The 17,836-nt window shown below is 39.3% G+C and overlaps 1 pseudogene; it reads right to left on the bottom strand.

Annotated features, from left to right (window-relative positions):
• Positions 1 to 1,042: 1,042 nt before the first annotated feature.
• The window catches only part of LOC116675983 (alpha-N-acetylgalactosaminide alpha-2,6-sialyltransferase 3-like), a 36,037-nt pseudogene continuing 19,243 nt past the window's right edge, over positions 1,043 to 17,836 (bottom strand).

Below are 17,836 nucleotides of genomic sequence, written 5' to 3' on the forward strand. Positions count from 1 at the left end.
CTAATCACATATTCATTAGATGTGGTTCATTGTTTACACCTCGAGTTTCTTTCTCTGTTTACCAATCAGTAATGATTGAAGTGCTGCATCCCACCCAGGAGCAGTTTGTCCTGTAATGAGATTCCTTTCCCCGAGCATACCTCCCTAATCCTACATCTCTATCTGCGCTTTGTGGGCCTTCAAAACAGCTGAGCCAGGCTGAACACAGACGCTGTACATGAAATTCTGTGTTAACCCTGCCACCCTGAATAGAAGTCAAGACAATGGAGCTGGAATGGACTGGATGCTATGCCTATTACCGAACATGTTAATCCTCTTAAGAAGTTAAGAGAGGTCTGGATGATATGCGGGAGAGGCACAAGTGTAGAGCTCGGTGGAAATGAGCAGAGGCTAGTCTGAGAAATGAGGTTTGTCCTAAACAATAGCGAGCCCGGAGCCTGGTTCTTGTAGTCATTAACCTGCAATTCTCTCTAGGGACTTAATAGAGAAAGAAAGTACTAGGTGGGTCTATTTTTAAATACCAGTGTGCAATTTTAGCTTAAGTTGTTACCAAATCTAGCAACATTTCAGGTTACTGATCTGTAGCTTGAATGTTTTGTTTTTTTTAACCATTTTTGCTATTCAAAATGCACCAAGGTGCGGTCAGAAAAGTACGTCTGCAACCAGGATGTTTAGAAAACTGCCAGAATCATGCTACCTCATTAACTGGATTTTCCCTAGACTGGAATTTAGCCATTTAACCCAGAATGCACATGCTTCTGAGGCTCCCCATAAAAGCTTTTTGCATGAAATCGCCTCCAGTTGAGCCTCTTCAGCGGAAAGCCAAGTAACTGACTTTGATTAGGCCTCATGAAAGGGAGGACTTAAAACAGGGAAAGCACAGAGCGTTGAGCACACCATCAGTATCGATACTGTCAATATAATAACAGTAAACAGAACAATGAATTTCAAAGTATTGAGCTGTAAACTGTCAAAAACTGGAGGTCTGCTTCATAATACTGTGATGCCAAAAACAGGAGAAAATAAATAAATAAGATCTGACTCACCTGTCTTTGCCTGTCTCATTCTTGAAGACCATGTCGCAGTATTTCATCCTGTCCTCTGTGGTGACATAGATGCGTGCATGAGGGTAGTTCTCAGCTGCCTGTCGCAGCATGTTGTACACAATGCCCTTCCCATCCTTCCTCATGTTTCGTAGCGGCCCCCACACAACGTACACGGTGTCATTACTCTGGCCGAAGAAGTACTGGGGCTTCTGCAGCAGTAGGGGACGCTGGTGTGCGAGACAACTCTCAGCGTGGTCCGCTGGCCCACGTCATGTTCGAAGCCCCTTGTGGGAGCGTTGTTCATCCGCCAGATGCATTGAGAGCGGTCAATTTGCGGGCCGGCACCCTGGCCCAACATCTGGCCAGAGCTGGACACGATGCTGCAGAGCTCACAGTGCAGCTTCAGATGCTGCAGGAGAGGAAGCAAGTCTGTTACAACGATTTATTATGTTAGAATTGCTGGATTAGGTCCACGTAAAGTCTCGAGTCAATAGAGGCAAGTCTGAGTTACGTTTCAAGAGTGTCAGGGTAAGTCTCAAGTTAAAGTCAATCATGACCAGTCTAAGTCAAGACTAAAGTCAAGTTAAGACAAGTCTGAGTTGAGTAACAGTGTAGTCAGGGTAATTCTCAAGTCAATTCTAAAAATAACGGCAAAAAATCCAAGTCAAGCCTCAAGCAGATTGAGACAGGGCCAAGTCAAGTCTGAGGTCCAAGTCAAGCAAGACGAGCCCAGGTCTCAAATCCTTTTTGACAATTCAATAGAAGTCCACTTCAAGTCTCAAATTTACAAAGTCAAGTCACAAATATTCCTGAACAATACACAATTCAAGGACCAAGTTTTTCAGGTCAGAAGCTGACTATAATAGTAATGAAATATGCAAGACCTGTCTGTTGCCGTAGGCTACAGCTACGGTTAAAGAGACAATAAGCAATCTAAAAGGTTCTAGCTACAACCACGGCAACAATCAGCAGGGCTGAGGTTCAGCTCACACAATAGAGGCACACGAAACCTAGATAATAAGAACAGAGACCAAAGAGAAAGTAAATATATCACAGTGAAAAATGCTGCAGTGCTTTGTTTTCCACATAGCTTAAGAAAAAGGCTTTTTTATTCTGATTATATACACAGATAACATCCTATTTCATTTAGAGGCTAAAAATGTGACAAAAAAAGTTGGCAAGGGGACAGGGGTGGCCTTGAAATTACTAGAATGAACACAAGTAGAATTTCAAACCAGAAATCTTAGCTACTGGTAAGGTAACAATTGCTATAAATGATCACTCTAGTCCTGCAGAATTGTATGATCATTATGTGTTCAAGGACAGAAATGATCTTTATCTTTTACTTGAAGTATTTGAAGAAAAAGTGAAATACTCTTCGAAAATGGACTCCTATTGTGCAATTTATTAAAAGATAGGAATCCCTGGTGAAATAAACTGGAGAAATGTTTCAAGTATTTCTAGCTCTTGTCTTTTAATTAAGTTATTTTCTTAATATTGACCGATAAGCCGAGTCCATTTGTCTTCTAAAATATACTGCATCTCATAAAGTTCAATTTTCATCTCATGATATTACAGTTTGTGATATATTTTATATGTATGCAATAATAATATTGTAATAAAGTAATGTTTGGCCAAGGGCCTTGTATGATGAGAATATAAAATACATAAATTTGGTAATTATTTATAAAAATATATCAAGATTTTACAGCCCTATATAATTTTCTTTTATGTCCTAAGACGGATGTCACTGTGCCCGGAACTAACATTGATTAAATTAAGTGAATATGGGACCTCAGAGGTTACAACAGAGTCTTACTGCAGCAATGCAGAAAGGAAAGGCATGGGAGTTGCGTCATTTATCTTACTGTATAATTTTTATATATCTTATACTTTACTGGAGCGAGGGGATTTGTAATGAATCTTCAATAATAGCTCTTAGCTACGCTTTGCCAACAGAGGAAGAAAGCTCTCTGAATCCAAAATGGGAGATTTACCTAATTGAAGCAAATGTACTTGGTTTGATTTGATGAGATTAAACTTAAGTGAACGAATGCAAGAGAAAGTTAAAGGAAAAGCATTGTGTCATGACTAAGCCCTGTTTGATCATTTGCCTAATGGAGAATAGCTGTAATGTCACTGGTTTGAATATAAATTGCATTTGTGCTGCGTTCTGGCCAACGATTGTGGAACTCTCTTGCATGTTCCGCGTTTAATCAGAGTTTTAGTGTGTAAACAAAATCCCAGAAAACAACCCAGTGAAATACATTACCACTACTTGGCTAATCCGCACTCATACAACTCATTGTTGTGTATACAGAAGATCAACTATTCAGAAAGTTAAAAAACGTGTTGGCGTTTCTTTCATAAATTCTTAGGTGAATTACTTCAGAGCTACCTGCCATTGCTTTTTTACTCTTATGTATGTATCAGTCATGGGTTAAGAAATGATCTCTGGACCTGGGATGGTAGCTCTCCATTTACTTGGTGGTTGAGACACACATCACCGCAGCCTTGAGCTGTCAGCAGCTCGCCCATCATCACCCGCTGCCCTTAGCTCAACTCATAACTCCGTCACGCTACTCAGCACACAGATTGGCTGAACTCTGTGGGGATCACTGGCTGCCTAACTGCATGCAAGACATATGGGTTTATGACCGGTAACCTGCCGCTGAGGAGTCCCTGAGCAAGGCATTTAACATACAACTGCTGCAGTGGAGCTGCCCAGTGAAGGCTCAGGTTGTACTTGATGCATATAATTCATTAAGAGAAAACAATCACATTTACATGCAATAACATAAATAGATCATCTAACAACTAAAACCCTATTATAACATTTTTATTTAGAATATAAAACTGGAATATAGCTCCAACAAATCTCTGAACATTACGTCCTGTAATTCGAAATGTTCTGGCCTTGTCATCCTCTTAGCAGTGTCATCTTTCAGTTTCTAGTTCATGATGATACCGTTTTGTGTGCCATGAGGTAACCACAAACTGAGAGCGCTTTTATAATCCTAATAATTTTGGCATCCACTTATAAGTACAAAATCTACTAAAAGCCTCAGATTTGAAGTCACGAGTGTGTCAAAAATAAAGTAGGTTATTTAAAGTAAAAAAGCAGGCTTAATGCTTGGAACTTGGTCATTAAATTATATCACTGGGGTGTGAACTTACCCTTGACATTCATTAAATTGCTCTAAACATGATTAATTAATACGCAAAAATGATTACATTAATGTGCCAAGTCCCAGTGTAAGACGCCGCCTTGGCACTTAAAATTTCATTGACTAGCTAAAGCTGTCTGCCAAATGATCCTCTTGGGGTACATACTTACATATATTCATATATTTGTCATTTGTACAATCAGACTATAAAAATAATGAACAAACCATCTGTCTACTTAACATGCATTTGTGTTATTCTGATGCATGTACATTTTTTTCTTTTGTGCTGCTGTTGCACAGGGATTAATAAAGTCTATTATCTCTTATCTGTGACATCACCCATTGTTTTGCGTATTGCCGTTTTGAAGCCTCGAGTTTGGCAATACCGGCGTCGCCATCTTGATTTTTTGCTACCGGATGTGACCAATTTTGACGAGAGGGCAGAGCTGGGATGATGCGGCCAAAGTAGTGTTTATGGTTGCAATGTCGCTTTAAGGGGGAAAGTTGCAGTCTAACTGAAGCGAGTCATCCAGTGGAGCTTTTCTGACAGGTAAACATGGACCTCCGGGTACTGCCGCCATTCATCCGGTTGGCATAACGGCAAACAACACATTTTAGGCAACCAAATGTTCCAATTAACCTTGATAAAGTGAAACCCAACACCAGTACTAAAACAATTCACACAGCTATTTTTATGTAGACAGTTCTATGAATACGCAGTACTAAGCCTGTGTCCTAAATTGACAGGTCGGCGTGTGGGTTTTGTGCCTAAACCTAACCAAACTGCAACCATTTCACAATGTTAACAAAGTGTCTCAAACTGTAACCATAAAGTCTAGGTATGAGGACAGAAAGCTCTCCTGTGGATTGTATTTCATGCTTCCTCTAGGGACTTTAATTTACAAAATGCCCTATGGGTCTTATTAGAGGGTAGGAATAAACAACCTATATGGTTATATTGTTTGGAGTACTTGTTGAGTAAAACACCATCTCCGAAAACAAATGAGAAAAGAAAAAAAATTACTTTTAGGTCAGCCTGTCCATCAATACTGTATCAACTAGCTACATCATCAGTTCAACATTCTGTTTGTTCACTTTGGATTGTATCTGGAAAACATTTGACATTCCCAAACCAGAAGAATTCTCATTAAAATGATCCACAAAGAAATTAAAATTAGAAGCACTTTCCCGCCACAGTGCCCATTGTGTACATTTACAGGGGTCTGAATTAAAAAATAAATAAAAAAGAATCAGCTCTAAATGAAAGTATTGAGTTTCTGTCTCCATCTGTAATAGACTCAGGGGCATGCATGTAAAGTGCCACAAGACAAATGTTTTCTATTTCTCCTGAAAAGCAGAGCGGGAACAATTTATCACACCTGGAGGCAGACTCAATCAAATGAGGAAAATAAGCCAGACCATTCCCATGCTACCAGGTTATGCATTATACATGCTTGCAAGAGGTTTATAACACCTCAAGTGACACCTCACTGTGGATCATGTAAGATTGCCTTAGTGTCCGGGAGAAATATTACTGCTTCTTAAGGTGTTGCTGTGTGCTTAACAGAGGCTGACAGCTCACACAGCAGGCTTTCACTCCGGACGTAATCGCTCACGACACCCGGCACAAGACTATCACCTTGACCAGACCTCCACTATTCTGTCCATTCTTTGTCAGAAATGCTGGAGAGTGCATAACACTTTTGACATTCATGTTCAGGCCAATCACTGCCCCTTCTGATACGCTATAAAGAACTCCCTGGTGGGGGAATTTGAGCCAAATAGAGGCCTAATTCTGCAGAAGCTGCCAGTCTTGCCTATGATTTGCATAAATCTCCATGGGGAGAGGGCAGTGATTTAAGAAGAGTTGTCTGGAGGCACAAGGAGGTGCAGAAGTAGTGATTGGTGTACGATGTGATTGCCTCTGGGCCAATGTTGTGCAGATGAAGCTCTCTGGAGGCAGAAGGTGATGCTCTGCATTAATCTACCAATATCAGCCTACTGAATATAAGCTATCCACTACTCATTAAGACCCACGCATCCATCGCAACTCCAAATCGAGATGTATTGCAACCCAAATGGAAAGCACAAACCTTATTCCCTGTCAGAAGCAAACATTGCATGCAAGAAAAAAAAACATACAATTTTCCTGCATGACAACCCAATATCCAGCGTATTGGCACAATTTCCATTTTTCCCCGGCTGCCTCACCAAACAACAAACACACAGCTTGGTTTTTACATTTTCATGTGGTGGGAATTAAAAGGCTTTGATATTTCAATTTCCATAAATGGTACGGGGAATATACAACGCAGCTGTTTGAAGACAGAAGAATAGAATTACGGACATGAGTGTTTGGAATTACAAAGAAATAATGCACACAAAAGACATCAAATATGCATTTTTAGATCCATCACAGAGAACCTGATATAATGAATTAAGAAAATCCTAAGTGCTAATACAGTGCTGTGTCTGTATAAGTAAATTTGAAAACACCTTCATTATGGAGGTGAAGCTGAGTGATGGCAGGTTAATTTTAACTGAGGGTTTTAGAATATGACTGCATGATAAAAGATGTATGTTTTTTCTAACTGGTAAAGTAAATTAATTTCAAACTATATTGAAGCTGAAAACTTAAGAATCCAGCTTGTGATGTAAGTAAACATCTTTCAGTCAGCTTTTAGTCATATTGCATCTTGCAACTGGAAGTTTATCATTGTTTGCCTTGATTACTGATATACCTCTTTGTCCATTTTCATAATTTGTCATCTTTAATTGGCTTCTCCAATGTATGTAATCTAAAGTTTTTAGCTGTTTGTATTGTGCTTTTTATCATTTGATGACAACCAATCAATTAGTGTAGCTAAATGAAAAACATCCATAATTTGCCATAAACTACAATCTGAAGTAACCTGGGTCGATGTACAGTATATTTTGCAAAATGAATTCACTCTAACTTATCTCTGCACGTAGCAGAACTATGTTCTGCTGTTACGTACTGTAACCGACACTATTAGCATAAGCAGCAAGAAAGGTACCAAGATGCTAACCAGAGTGGTGAGACTGAATAGCAGCTCATATCAAGTCTAGTGAACTATCTCTACACAGCTTTTTAAAAAGAGAAGTTTTAATAAAAGGAAGTAACTGTTTCTCATTGTGCCTGCTGGTCAGTGATTATGTGTTTTATCTATTTGTTTCCCCTCACCTCCTGTTTGGGAATGCTAACATAGCCTGGGTGAGGCTTGAAGGCCTCATAGGGTTGCTTGGAGAACATCTGGTGGCTGTTCATCGTCTGACCCAATACTGGCTGCAGGAGGAAGTAGGGCTTCTCCGAGTAGTATACCACAACAACAAAGAGCGACACCGCCATGATTAGACCGGTGGCAATCAACGACTTCCTCTGTGTGGAGAAAAGAGAGAGAGAATGTATTACAAGTCGGAGAAATGCTGCAAAATAATGTTTCAGTATAATTTACTGTATAATTGCTCGGGCAGATCCCTTACAGGTGATGTTGCATTATCAGAACCTTAAAGCTGAAGAAGAGTCAATGTTATTTCTATTGGTATGTGTGATGGCCTAGGCCACACAGGTTAAAACAGCCAGCAATAGTAATGTGGTACACAATTTCACCCCATGCTATTTTGTACACACAGTAATATATTATGCAGTCAGCCACACCCCAAACAATTCAGGCATCAATACAAACATTACGCTGTTCGGTTAACTCACAATCAACATTTATTTCCTTTAGCTTTACATCGTTTAAATGGAGTACACTCTCTTCTACATTGAACACTTTTTTGTTATAGTAATCATTTTCTGTCTTTGTTACCATGCTGGTAGTAAGGTCCTTCCCAGTGCAGAAAAGGCATGGCCAAGGGTGAAGGACTGTTAAATACTAGGGCCTGCCAATTGGGCCGTACCATTGGCTGCTGGAGGGGGATTTAGGTTTGGGTTGGGTTCATTTGTATTAGTTCCCCTGTGTGTGTGTAATTTGATTTGGCCAAGTCGGTATATATGTTCCCTTTTGTCTCATTCAAGGAGGTCAGTTTGAGTTCATATCTTGTTTGGTTGTTGCTATTTTTGGGTTAAGTTATGTTGTGTTGACCTCTTGTGTAGGCCTAGACATTAAGTTCTTGGTTTATATTGTTTTTCCTCATTGCTTTACTGCTTGGTCTGTGACAGTTTGCCTGCACTATTTTGGTTCTCTGTTTGGCTAACGTGTCTATCATTCCAAAACACGGCAAACCAGCATCCAAATGGCAACATTTAATTGTTTCGTTTTAGCTGTGCGAATGCACATCAAGTGGCCAGATATCTCACCATGGCAACAAGAAGCACTTTGACTGACATGTTGTGCTACAAAGTGAAATTGCAAAAAAGAGCATCCTTCTCAGTAAAATCTCCTACAGATAAATAAAGATTCCAAAAAGTGCATTGTACTGGAATTACTTTATGTTGTCTGACCAGAAAAAAACAAAGATAGGTAAAAGTAGTTAGGTAGCTGAAAAACATATACAGTAAAAAGGAGAAAAAATTACATTCAATCATTATGTTTTTTGATGACTCACAGTATCCTCTTCCCCTTACTTAAGATGAATTGAGTATTACAATGTCTCTCTAAAGTACTAATTAATAGTCAATTTTCAGAGATTTACACTTAATATTTACTCATTAACACACGCAATTTCCACTTTTCACTATTATAAGATTGACCCATCAAAAGCCAAGCTTGTACACGGTTGCAAAGTTGTCGTTACTTTTTGTGATGTTTAGACTGAAATATCTCAGCAGCAACTATTGGATGGATTGCCTTGAAATTGTGTACAGACATTAATGTTCCCCAGGGGATAAATCCCAGTGACTTTGGTGTTCCTCTGACTTTTCATCTACTGCCACAAGCAGGTTGACGTTTGTGATTCAGAGTGAAACCTACTGACAACTAAAGGATTGATTAGAATGAAGTTCTTCACAAATAGTCAAGGTCCCAAGAAGAAAAATTCAACTGACTTTGGGGATCTTCTGACCTGTTGAGATGAAAATGAATACTTATAATACTAATACTTTTATACTAATAAAAAACGGACAAAACACCCTTCAACCATGTCATGAGTGTTGGTGTTGCATAGTTTGTCCACCAGAGGGCACTATACAATGTCCCTGTTGGCAACACTTGTGTTTAATCATTTAAGTTTCATATCTTACGTTTGTATTTTTATACATTTTATTTATCAGAACTTTAATATATTTGGATATTCCTCTGTTCTGTTGTGACAATAAAACAAACTGCAAATAAACTGCATTAACTGCATTATTTTGTAGTTTATTTTAGTGACTCACAAATAACTACAAATAACTAATGTTAGTGAAATCTGTGTATGTTATGTTACACGTTTCTGGATTTGTTTTTTGAAATATACAGTATATTGGCCGATATTTCAGAATATTGGATATTTAAATATAATATTTGTATTAATTTTGCTCGGGCTCTAATAGATTGACTCAAATGATACAGACATGCATGGTTCCCAGCTGATGTATCCTCATGACTTGGACCATTTTTCTTAACCTTCTAACACTGTTCAATTTACACATTCCCTGTAACATAAATATGGCATTTTTCAGCAGTTTGCCTCAAGACCTTACGGTCTCCTTCACAAAAGGCATTTGAACACATACAATTCATTGTGACTACTTTATTTGAATGTCACACTTTTTTTGGTTTACAGTCAAAAACGACCGCCATAGGAAAGGAATGTGAAAGAGTTTACTTTTCATCCAGGAAATGAGAGACATCTCACAACTTTCCTGTGCTTGTAGGACACATATGTAAACTGACTCTCTCACTCACACACACACACACACACACACACACACACACACACACACACACACACACACACACACACACACACACACACACACACACACACACAGCAGTTAAAGTTGTACGGTCAAATTAGACCAAGAAGAGCATTAAGGGGATAGCAACGAACAGTGTTTAAAGGTTAATTTAGCGCCATTATAAGGTCAAACGTTTTAAAAGATTTGGTTTATGACCAAATATCTGCAAAGCTAATTCCCATCAGCTTAATTACTTAATTGTTAGCATGCTAACAGATGGTGAATATGGTTAGATTATACCTGCTGAACATCAGCATGTTAGCATCAACACTGTGAGCTTGTTACCATGCTGAGTATTTAGCTCAAACTAAAACCTCACAGAGCAACTAGCATGGCAATAGACTCTTAGTCTAGTTTTATCAAAGTCAGAAAATTAGGGACCTCGTCCACTGTGCACAAATACTGCACTCTACTTCAGCATCTCTAACAATAAAGTAACAAACGAGGCGTCATTTTTTATACACGGCAAACAGCAACAGGATGGTCTGATAGTAAGAGGTATTATGGCTTGGCAGAAAGAGATGAGAGTGTAGAATAATGTATAAGAGATGGAGGACAAGGAAAGGTCTCACAGAGGAGAAGCTATTGGCAGGGCAGAGCTGGAAAGCTCAATGCACAGAAGAGAGAAAGAATCTGACAGAGATGAAAAAAATCTGTGGTGTGCTACAACATCTCGCAGCCTGAGGTGATGATAGATTTCAGCACAATCTGAGACATTTTTTATTTATTTTTCCTCCCAGGAAACTTCAATAACGTGCTACTAATCTAACAGACAACACCGGTGGGAAAGTCCAGATTTTTAGGAAGGTGGTGTTTCACAGATTCTTTGAAGTTATTTGATAGTGAGAAGATTGGATATGGCACACTGTAATGGTGAAGCCCACAGCCAAAGTGCCGGCACCACCACACGCTCTGATCTGCAACATCAAACGTCCCATGGGAGGCACAGGAGGCTTCGCTTCTCAGAGACAAGATCAAACATGTGTGTGTGGGGGGGGGGTTAGGGTTAGGTCCCAATTTTATCGATTGCATGTATGTTACATCACGCTATCATTCCATGGTATTACCCTCCAGCTTTGATCACAAACAGAGGACTTTTACCTTTTATCTTGAATAAAAAGAACAGGAGGACAAATATGAAATGCTCAATATGCTTAAAGCATTTTACAAAATACTTGACATCACTTTCCTGAAAGGACAGTCAGTCTGTTCTGTCATCCCATTTTTGAAAATGTGCTGTAATAGCTGGTCATTACGAGTCCATTATGGAGCATGAAACCAATCCCTTCTTAAGCAAGAGGGTTATTCGGGAGGAAAAAAAGAAACAACTCTCAGCTCAGTCTGCAGCGCTGCAACATCCATCTGTTTTCAAGAGGACAGAAAATTTCCTTTGTCTCCTTCGACCTCAATCTGGCCACAAATCACAGGGGAAATGATGTATCAAACTCTGGAGGTGATTGGACGACTCGGCGGGGGCGTAGCAGGGCAATGAACCTTTACTAGCTTGAGTGCAAGACTCACGACTACTCTCCTCGTTTGCTCATTCATCAGGGCGATCACGAGTCAGCCTGTTGAGCCGTTTGACAGAGAAGTTGACGGGCTTGACGTTGAGGAAGGAGTACAGTAAGGGAGTTGGGGAGCACAGGCCGAAATGGGGACCATTAATTTATGGAGTGAGGCAGCAGAGCGACTATAAAGTTTCAACCTCAGAGCTTTCGGTCAATGTTAAAATAGTCTCGTTTTACCAGACCCTCCTCCAAAGCGCTCTGAAGGAGGGTCTGGCTACTCCACATGGCAATTGGGGATGGGAAGAAAATGTGCTCTGGTTTAATGGCAAGAATCATTATGGGTGGTGCTAAACTCTGCACAGAGCTGCTGCAAAATAGTCTTGTGAGAGAAAACTCAGATTGGACAGATTGTCTAGCTAGCTGTCGTAGTCCTCGTAAATCCGCCAACTCTAAAATTCCAACACAAAGAAAGCAGAAGGAAATGGAAAAGACATGCATCCGGCAGAATTTCCTGCAGCACTGGAGCAATCCCGGAAGAGGAACGTAAAGGACATAGACTAATGTTAAAACCTTTTGCTTGAAGAATATGACTCCATATGTGGCTGTAACAACCTTGTTTGCGACCATCAACTCAGACAATGATAGCCATTAACTGCAGTGCCACGTATTCTTTTAGCACGTTGCTGTTTCATTCAACACACCCCCACCAAAAGCCTTGAGGGAGCTATTTTTAAAGGTGCTAAAACCTACCCTAGGAGGTATTGATCTCAGTTCGGAGACAGAATGCGTGGGATCATTGGGACCCAGGATACAAGAGAGCCATAATCTTTCACCAGTCTCTCCTGCAGTGAGCCTGTGTGACCAGATTACATATAGGAGGAAAAACTGGCAGAAAGGTGATGGCCACCTTGTAAATAAAGCATCAGCTGTGCAGAAATTGAGAAATAGCGAGCGGTGGAATGTAACTTAATACATTTACTTTTGTAATATTATATATTAGATATCTGTATATAATATTATAATTATAATTGATTTTTTTGGGCCACAAAGGCACCGGAAACAAGTTGTCAACATTGACATATCACCTTTTAAGTTGATGTGGTGAACCTATTAGCAAACAGTTGCTTATTTACACATTCAGCAGTTATGGAGCAACATGCATTTGGGCTAGTGTTTGTGACCACCTGATGAATGTAAGTTCAATATTCACTTTTCTTTTAGCACTTATTTTGGTCTCTACCAACTCCTAAAAACTATATACTGTATTTCTTTTTAGCTGCTAAATGCTGCACTATGTTCACCTGTTGCTAGCTTTGTCCATCTACTGTTTGGTACAGAGCAGTTAGTGTACTGTGGATTTAACGGAGCTTTTTTCTCTGAAAACAGCAGCTGGAAACAACACTAAAACAGTAAAGTTGTGGACCGGAATAGCTAACCAATGAGCTGAAACTAACTATAAAGCTCTGATCAGATCAGCTCAGAGTCATGTGACAATTCTCTGTAAGTGTATTACTATGAGCGACACTTTTCACATTGTTTTCATTACATTACATTTGCATGTCATTTAGCTGAAGCTTTTGTCCAAAGCGACTTCCATTCAGGAAGTCATTCATGCCATTCACATTGTTTATGTAAAAATATAGCCGGAGATCAGCAGACTAAATTGCAAATGCACGTTAGTCTGGAACATCTTAGTTAAATTTTCAAGGGGTGTTATCAATGGCCACAGACCAAAATGCATTTGGCCACAAATGGATAGAACTACAACTGTTTACAGTAATGAAACGTGATGTTTACAAATGTAAACGGTATACAGTGATGTGTCTGTGAACGAGTGTTGCCCTTTTTGCCATCAGAATTTGACAATAGTACTTCAGTAGAAGTTATACATCAGCTGCAGCCATCTTGGTTGTTTTTGAAAATGCGTCAACATCCTCTTTACTAAGCTAGGTTTAAGCCCGCCGCAGAGTCTGGGGCGCAAGGGTGCACGATCGAAAAATTACATTGTCCAGTATTTTGTGTAAAGCGTGAAGGCTCCACAAGTTGTCACTCTCTGAAACCGCCCAATATGAGATAAACGGTTGTGATTGGCCCGACCAGTGCCAGGCTGGCTGGAAATCTGTCTGAACGGAAGGGGAACAGATGCAGCGGCCAGAGCAATTAACACATGAGCTTATGTATTGTGTATTTCAATTGCCATCACTGTCACTGTGTTTTGATTTCAATCTACATTTATGATTTATTATCAATTACTATATTTTTATACTGTTAACTGTCCGTTTTATGCAGATTTTTATCTTGTTTTGAATTATTTTATTTTCCCGAGAGTTATTGTAGAAGTAAATTAGCTTGCCATTGTGACCTGGTTGTGTGTATCGAGAGGTGTCACCGTCAGATGTGAGTGGAGTGCAGATTTGAGACGCGCATGCTCAGATTTAAACAGTTCACGGCATAATGTGTCATCATTTCAAAAACCTTTTATCTATCTACAATTGTTTCATTGTTAACGTTAGCTCAAAACCCCATTTAACTGACAACCTTTGTTGTGTTTGATGCTAACTTGTAGCCAGCAGTGAACAAACTTTGTTAAGTAAGTTCATTTTTACTGTATTGACACTACAAAAGTCTCTCGTTAGCATCTTGTAGGCTACCTGTCGTTAAGTGACACATGCGCAACTCAAATCTGAACTTGACTCACATTGGGCATTGACAGAGGCCTCTGCTGCACCCCTGCACTTCAGCGGTGCACCCCGAAATGTATTTAAAGTCTGCATGTGGCGTCGCTATTGTAAGTTGCCTTAACATTAACTCCATTATACATTTGTTTTAATTACCTTCTTATGGGTAAAACTGTTTTGAGTTTATTTTCAGCATTCAGTTACTTGAGTAAATGCAGTATGTCAATTTTGTTTCTTTTATTGTTTTAAATGGTGTTTTTCTATTCATCTGTTGTCAACATGTAATGTTTTTGCTAGCTTCGTTTTAGCTTAAATTCACTACATTCTTATTTGTTTTAGCATTTAGTGTGAGACTGGCTGAACTGTGGAGAACTACTGCAACTGTTATTCTGTGATATTTGTAATAAACGGCTGGGTGAAGCCAAAGAGAAAGAGTACATGTTTCAGCTATATACACAACGCACAAGAGTACACAACCGCTACACTTGCAGATCTGTCTGGTTCCCGGGCTAATACAAATAAGTATTATTGCTGCTTTAGAGGCAGGGTTGATAATGTTGAAAAGCTAGCAAAATTTAAAAGTAGCATCTCCTCAGGGCTCTGTCTAACCCCTCCCCCTGCCCTTGGCACTCCCTACCCACACACAGACGTGCACGAGCATCGCTGCGTTGCAACTTCAGAGCAGAGCGGAGAAAGGACAGCAATTTGACTTTATGTCTCATTCACGGGTAAGCAAACACCTAATACAGAATGTTTAAAACAAACATGACTACTGTTAGCAATGTGGAGACCCATTGCGCTCTGGCTCTTACACGGGAGGGGTGGAGTACGTGCCGTGGGGAAAGGAGGCATTTGATTGGTTCTTTCCAAGCGGACTGCTAGGCAGTGATTGGTGGACATTTTTACAGGATTACAGCAGCTACAGATGACAGATCTTTTTAAATACTTTTTCAGAGCCCATACGTTATTTATTGCGGCTAAGACCATTTCAAACAATATATAAAAAAGTGTAAATTGAATATAGTTAGCAAAACATGTGGAACTAGCTAGCTTGTAGTCCACAGCCGCTGGGCAAAAATGCCTCAAATGATGCAAAATAATGATTTTCGCATCATCAGAAATCTTTTTACACACACAGAATACTAGTTTCAGGGGGACATGTGGGAGGGAAGCACGGTCATTAGAAAATACCACTGGGTTTCTACTGATACAAAGTTTATTACTAATCGGTGAAGTATCCCTTTAAAGTAATATTTTCAATGCAGGATTTTTTATACAGGGTGGTCACTTTTACTTTTACTTTACTACTAAAGTATTAAAACTTCCTCCACCACTGGCAATAACATGTTCAGTATGAGGATGTGATTGCTAGTGGTTGGTATCTACAGGCATAAATAAATATCTAAACATTATTTTCTGTATCAATCACTGCAGCATTCCCCTATGCAAACCGACTAGGCAATACATTTGAAAATTACAGAATAATAAACAACAAGTGCCCCATCCACTTGTGTGATGAATGAAACCTCGAAGCACATTAGATGTTTATTTCCCTATGCATATTGCGCAATCCAAATTTCACCTCCATCAGGCTCTATCTGGGCATGAAGAGAATACAATTTCCCCCAAAGACTAACGCTCCTGCTCAGTTAACAACAGTACCACACTGTAGTTCAATCAGAAAAGCTAATCGCGATGGGTATTGGAATAATGAGAGGCTCAACCTGAATAAAATGGCTCATAAAAAAACATATCTGTAAGCTATTTTCAAGTGCCTCCTGGGCAATGGGAAAAAAACTGAAAATTACATTTGCAATGCAAAACTGCTAGCTCCCTGGCACCTGATTCTTTCCACCACGGTCCAGCGAGCAGTTAAAATCCAATTTCAATTAAGGCGTTAGAGAAAATATTTGTCTGTAGAGTCTTTCTCTCATTCTTCCTCCTCCCCTCTTTTTACAGCCTTAGTGCTGTTCTGGGGAATAAGACAGGAGCGTAAACAAAAGAGCCACTCTTTGAGATTGAGAGTTGGAGGTCCAGACACATTATTTAATTCTTGTCATATTCCCAGCAAAGGTCTCGCTTCAAAAGTCATCCAAGTACAAGATAACAAAGTATTATTTTCCCGTAGGAGAAGGTCGACTTTGCTGCTGGTAACACGGTCATGCACAAGTTTACCTCTAAATTTCACCCACAGGAGCTCTGACAGCCACAGGAACTGTGCAAAATCATTACTACAATTTGTAGATTTTCTTAGGTTTATATATTATTTAATTCTTGAGCTATTTATACAAGTCTTTTGGGTTTTTACTCATTACAGTGGCATATTTTTGTTTATTTCAGCAGTAGAGAGTAGAGTTTTGCACTGCAAATTGTAAGATTATTATCATGTGGTTGGTTGAGATATAGCTGATTTTATCTACTGTATAAAATGTTGGACTATTAAATCTGCTTTTCTCTCAATTATTGTCCTAGAAACCTTATTTTTCAACCTGTGTTTAATTAAAACCAACTTGTTTGAAATGTATCTGGAAACATTCAAATGAATAAGTGAATAAGAGGGGTATTTTTGTTTCACTGACCAATGCACCAAGTTTAGCAGCACATCATGTTTTATATGAAAATAAATCTGGGAAATATGCTAAATAACACAGCGGAAAAATGTAGTGGAGTAAAAAGTGTAAAAAGTAAAAAGTGCCATAAAATTTAAATACTTAAAATTCCAAACTGTAATTAAATACATTAAGGTACTTAATGGTAGTAAATGTTACATTCCACTACTCTCAGTTTCTTCTTTCATTATTTCACTGCATAAATGAACTGAAGTAAAGTTGAACGGAAAGGACAAGAAGACACTGTCCTTCAAAGGAAAAGAAGGACAGTGAATGAATGAACGAGCAGCTGCTACGTTCATTGCTGAGCTGGGAGGTTTGCAGCCTGCTGCTGGTCCTGCAGAGCCCAGCAGAGGGGGCAGTCCCCTCAGACAGCTGGCATGCGGCTCCCACATGGAAGCAGAGGAGCTCGGCTGCAGTTTTTTATCTTAAAAAAGAATCTGTGGAGCTCATCTAACAAATGCTCTGCTCTGGAGAAACATTCACTTAATTTTATCTTGCTACAGTGCATTAATCAGCTAGGTTCCTGCAGCCGGAGGTTTATTTATTAGGTGTTTCCAACAACACCAGAGCAGTCACATGCAAAGACTGAAATGAGTTTACTCTATTAATACTAAAAACCCAGCAAAATGTTTGTCAGAAGTCTGGGTAGCCAACATATTTCTCATAATCCATCACCAAAAATCCCTTTCTTTTGTAAATTGTTCAATTTGCATGTTGGAAGATCCAATTGTTGCACACATCATTTCAGAAGAAACTCTTAAACTGAAACGAGAACAAACCAAAATTCCTGCACATTGATGTTTATTTAGTATTTAGTAACAAATATTTGGGGACTACAAGTGGTGGACAATATGTGACACTTCTATTTTCTTCAATTTAACTACCTGTTGTTAGTGAACTGTACATAGCACTCACAAAGG

The sequence above is a fragment of the Etheostoma spectabile genome, unplaced genomic scaffold, assembly GCF_008692095.1.
Source record: "Etheostoma spectabile isolate EspeVRDwgs_2016 unplaced genomic scaffold, UIUC_Espe_1.0 scaffold00002555, whole genome shotgun sequence".
Classification (NCBI taxonomy): domain Eukaryota; kingdom Metazoa; phylum Chordata; class Actinopteri; order Perciformes; family Percidae; genus Etheostoma; species Etheostoma spectabile.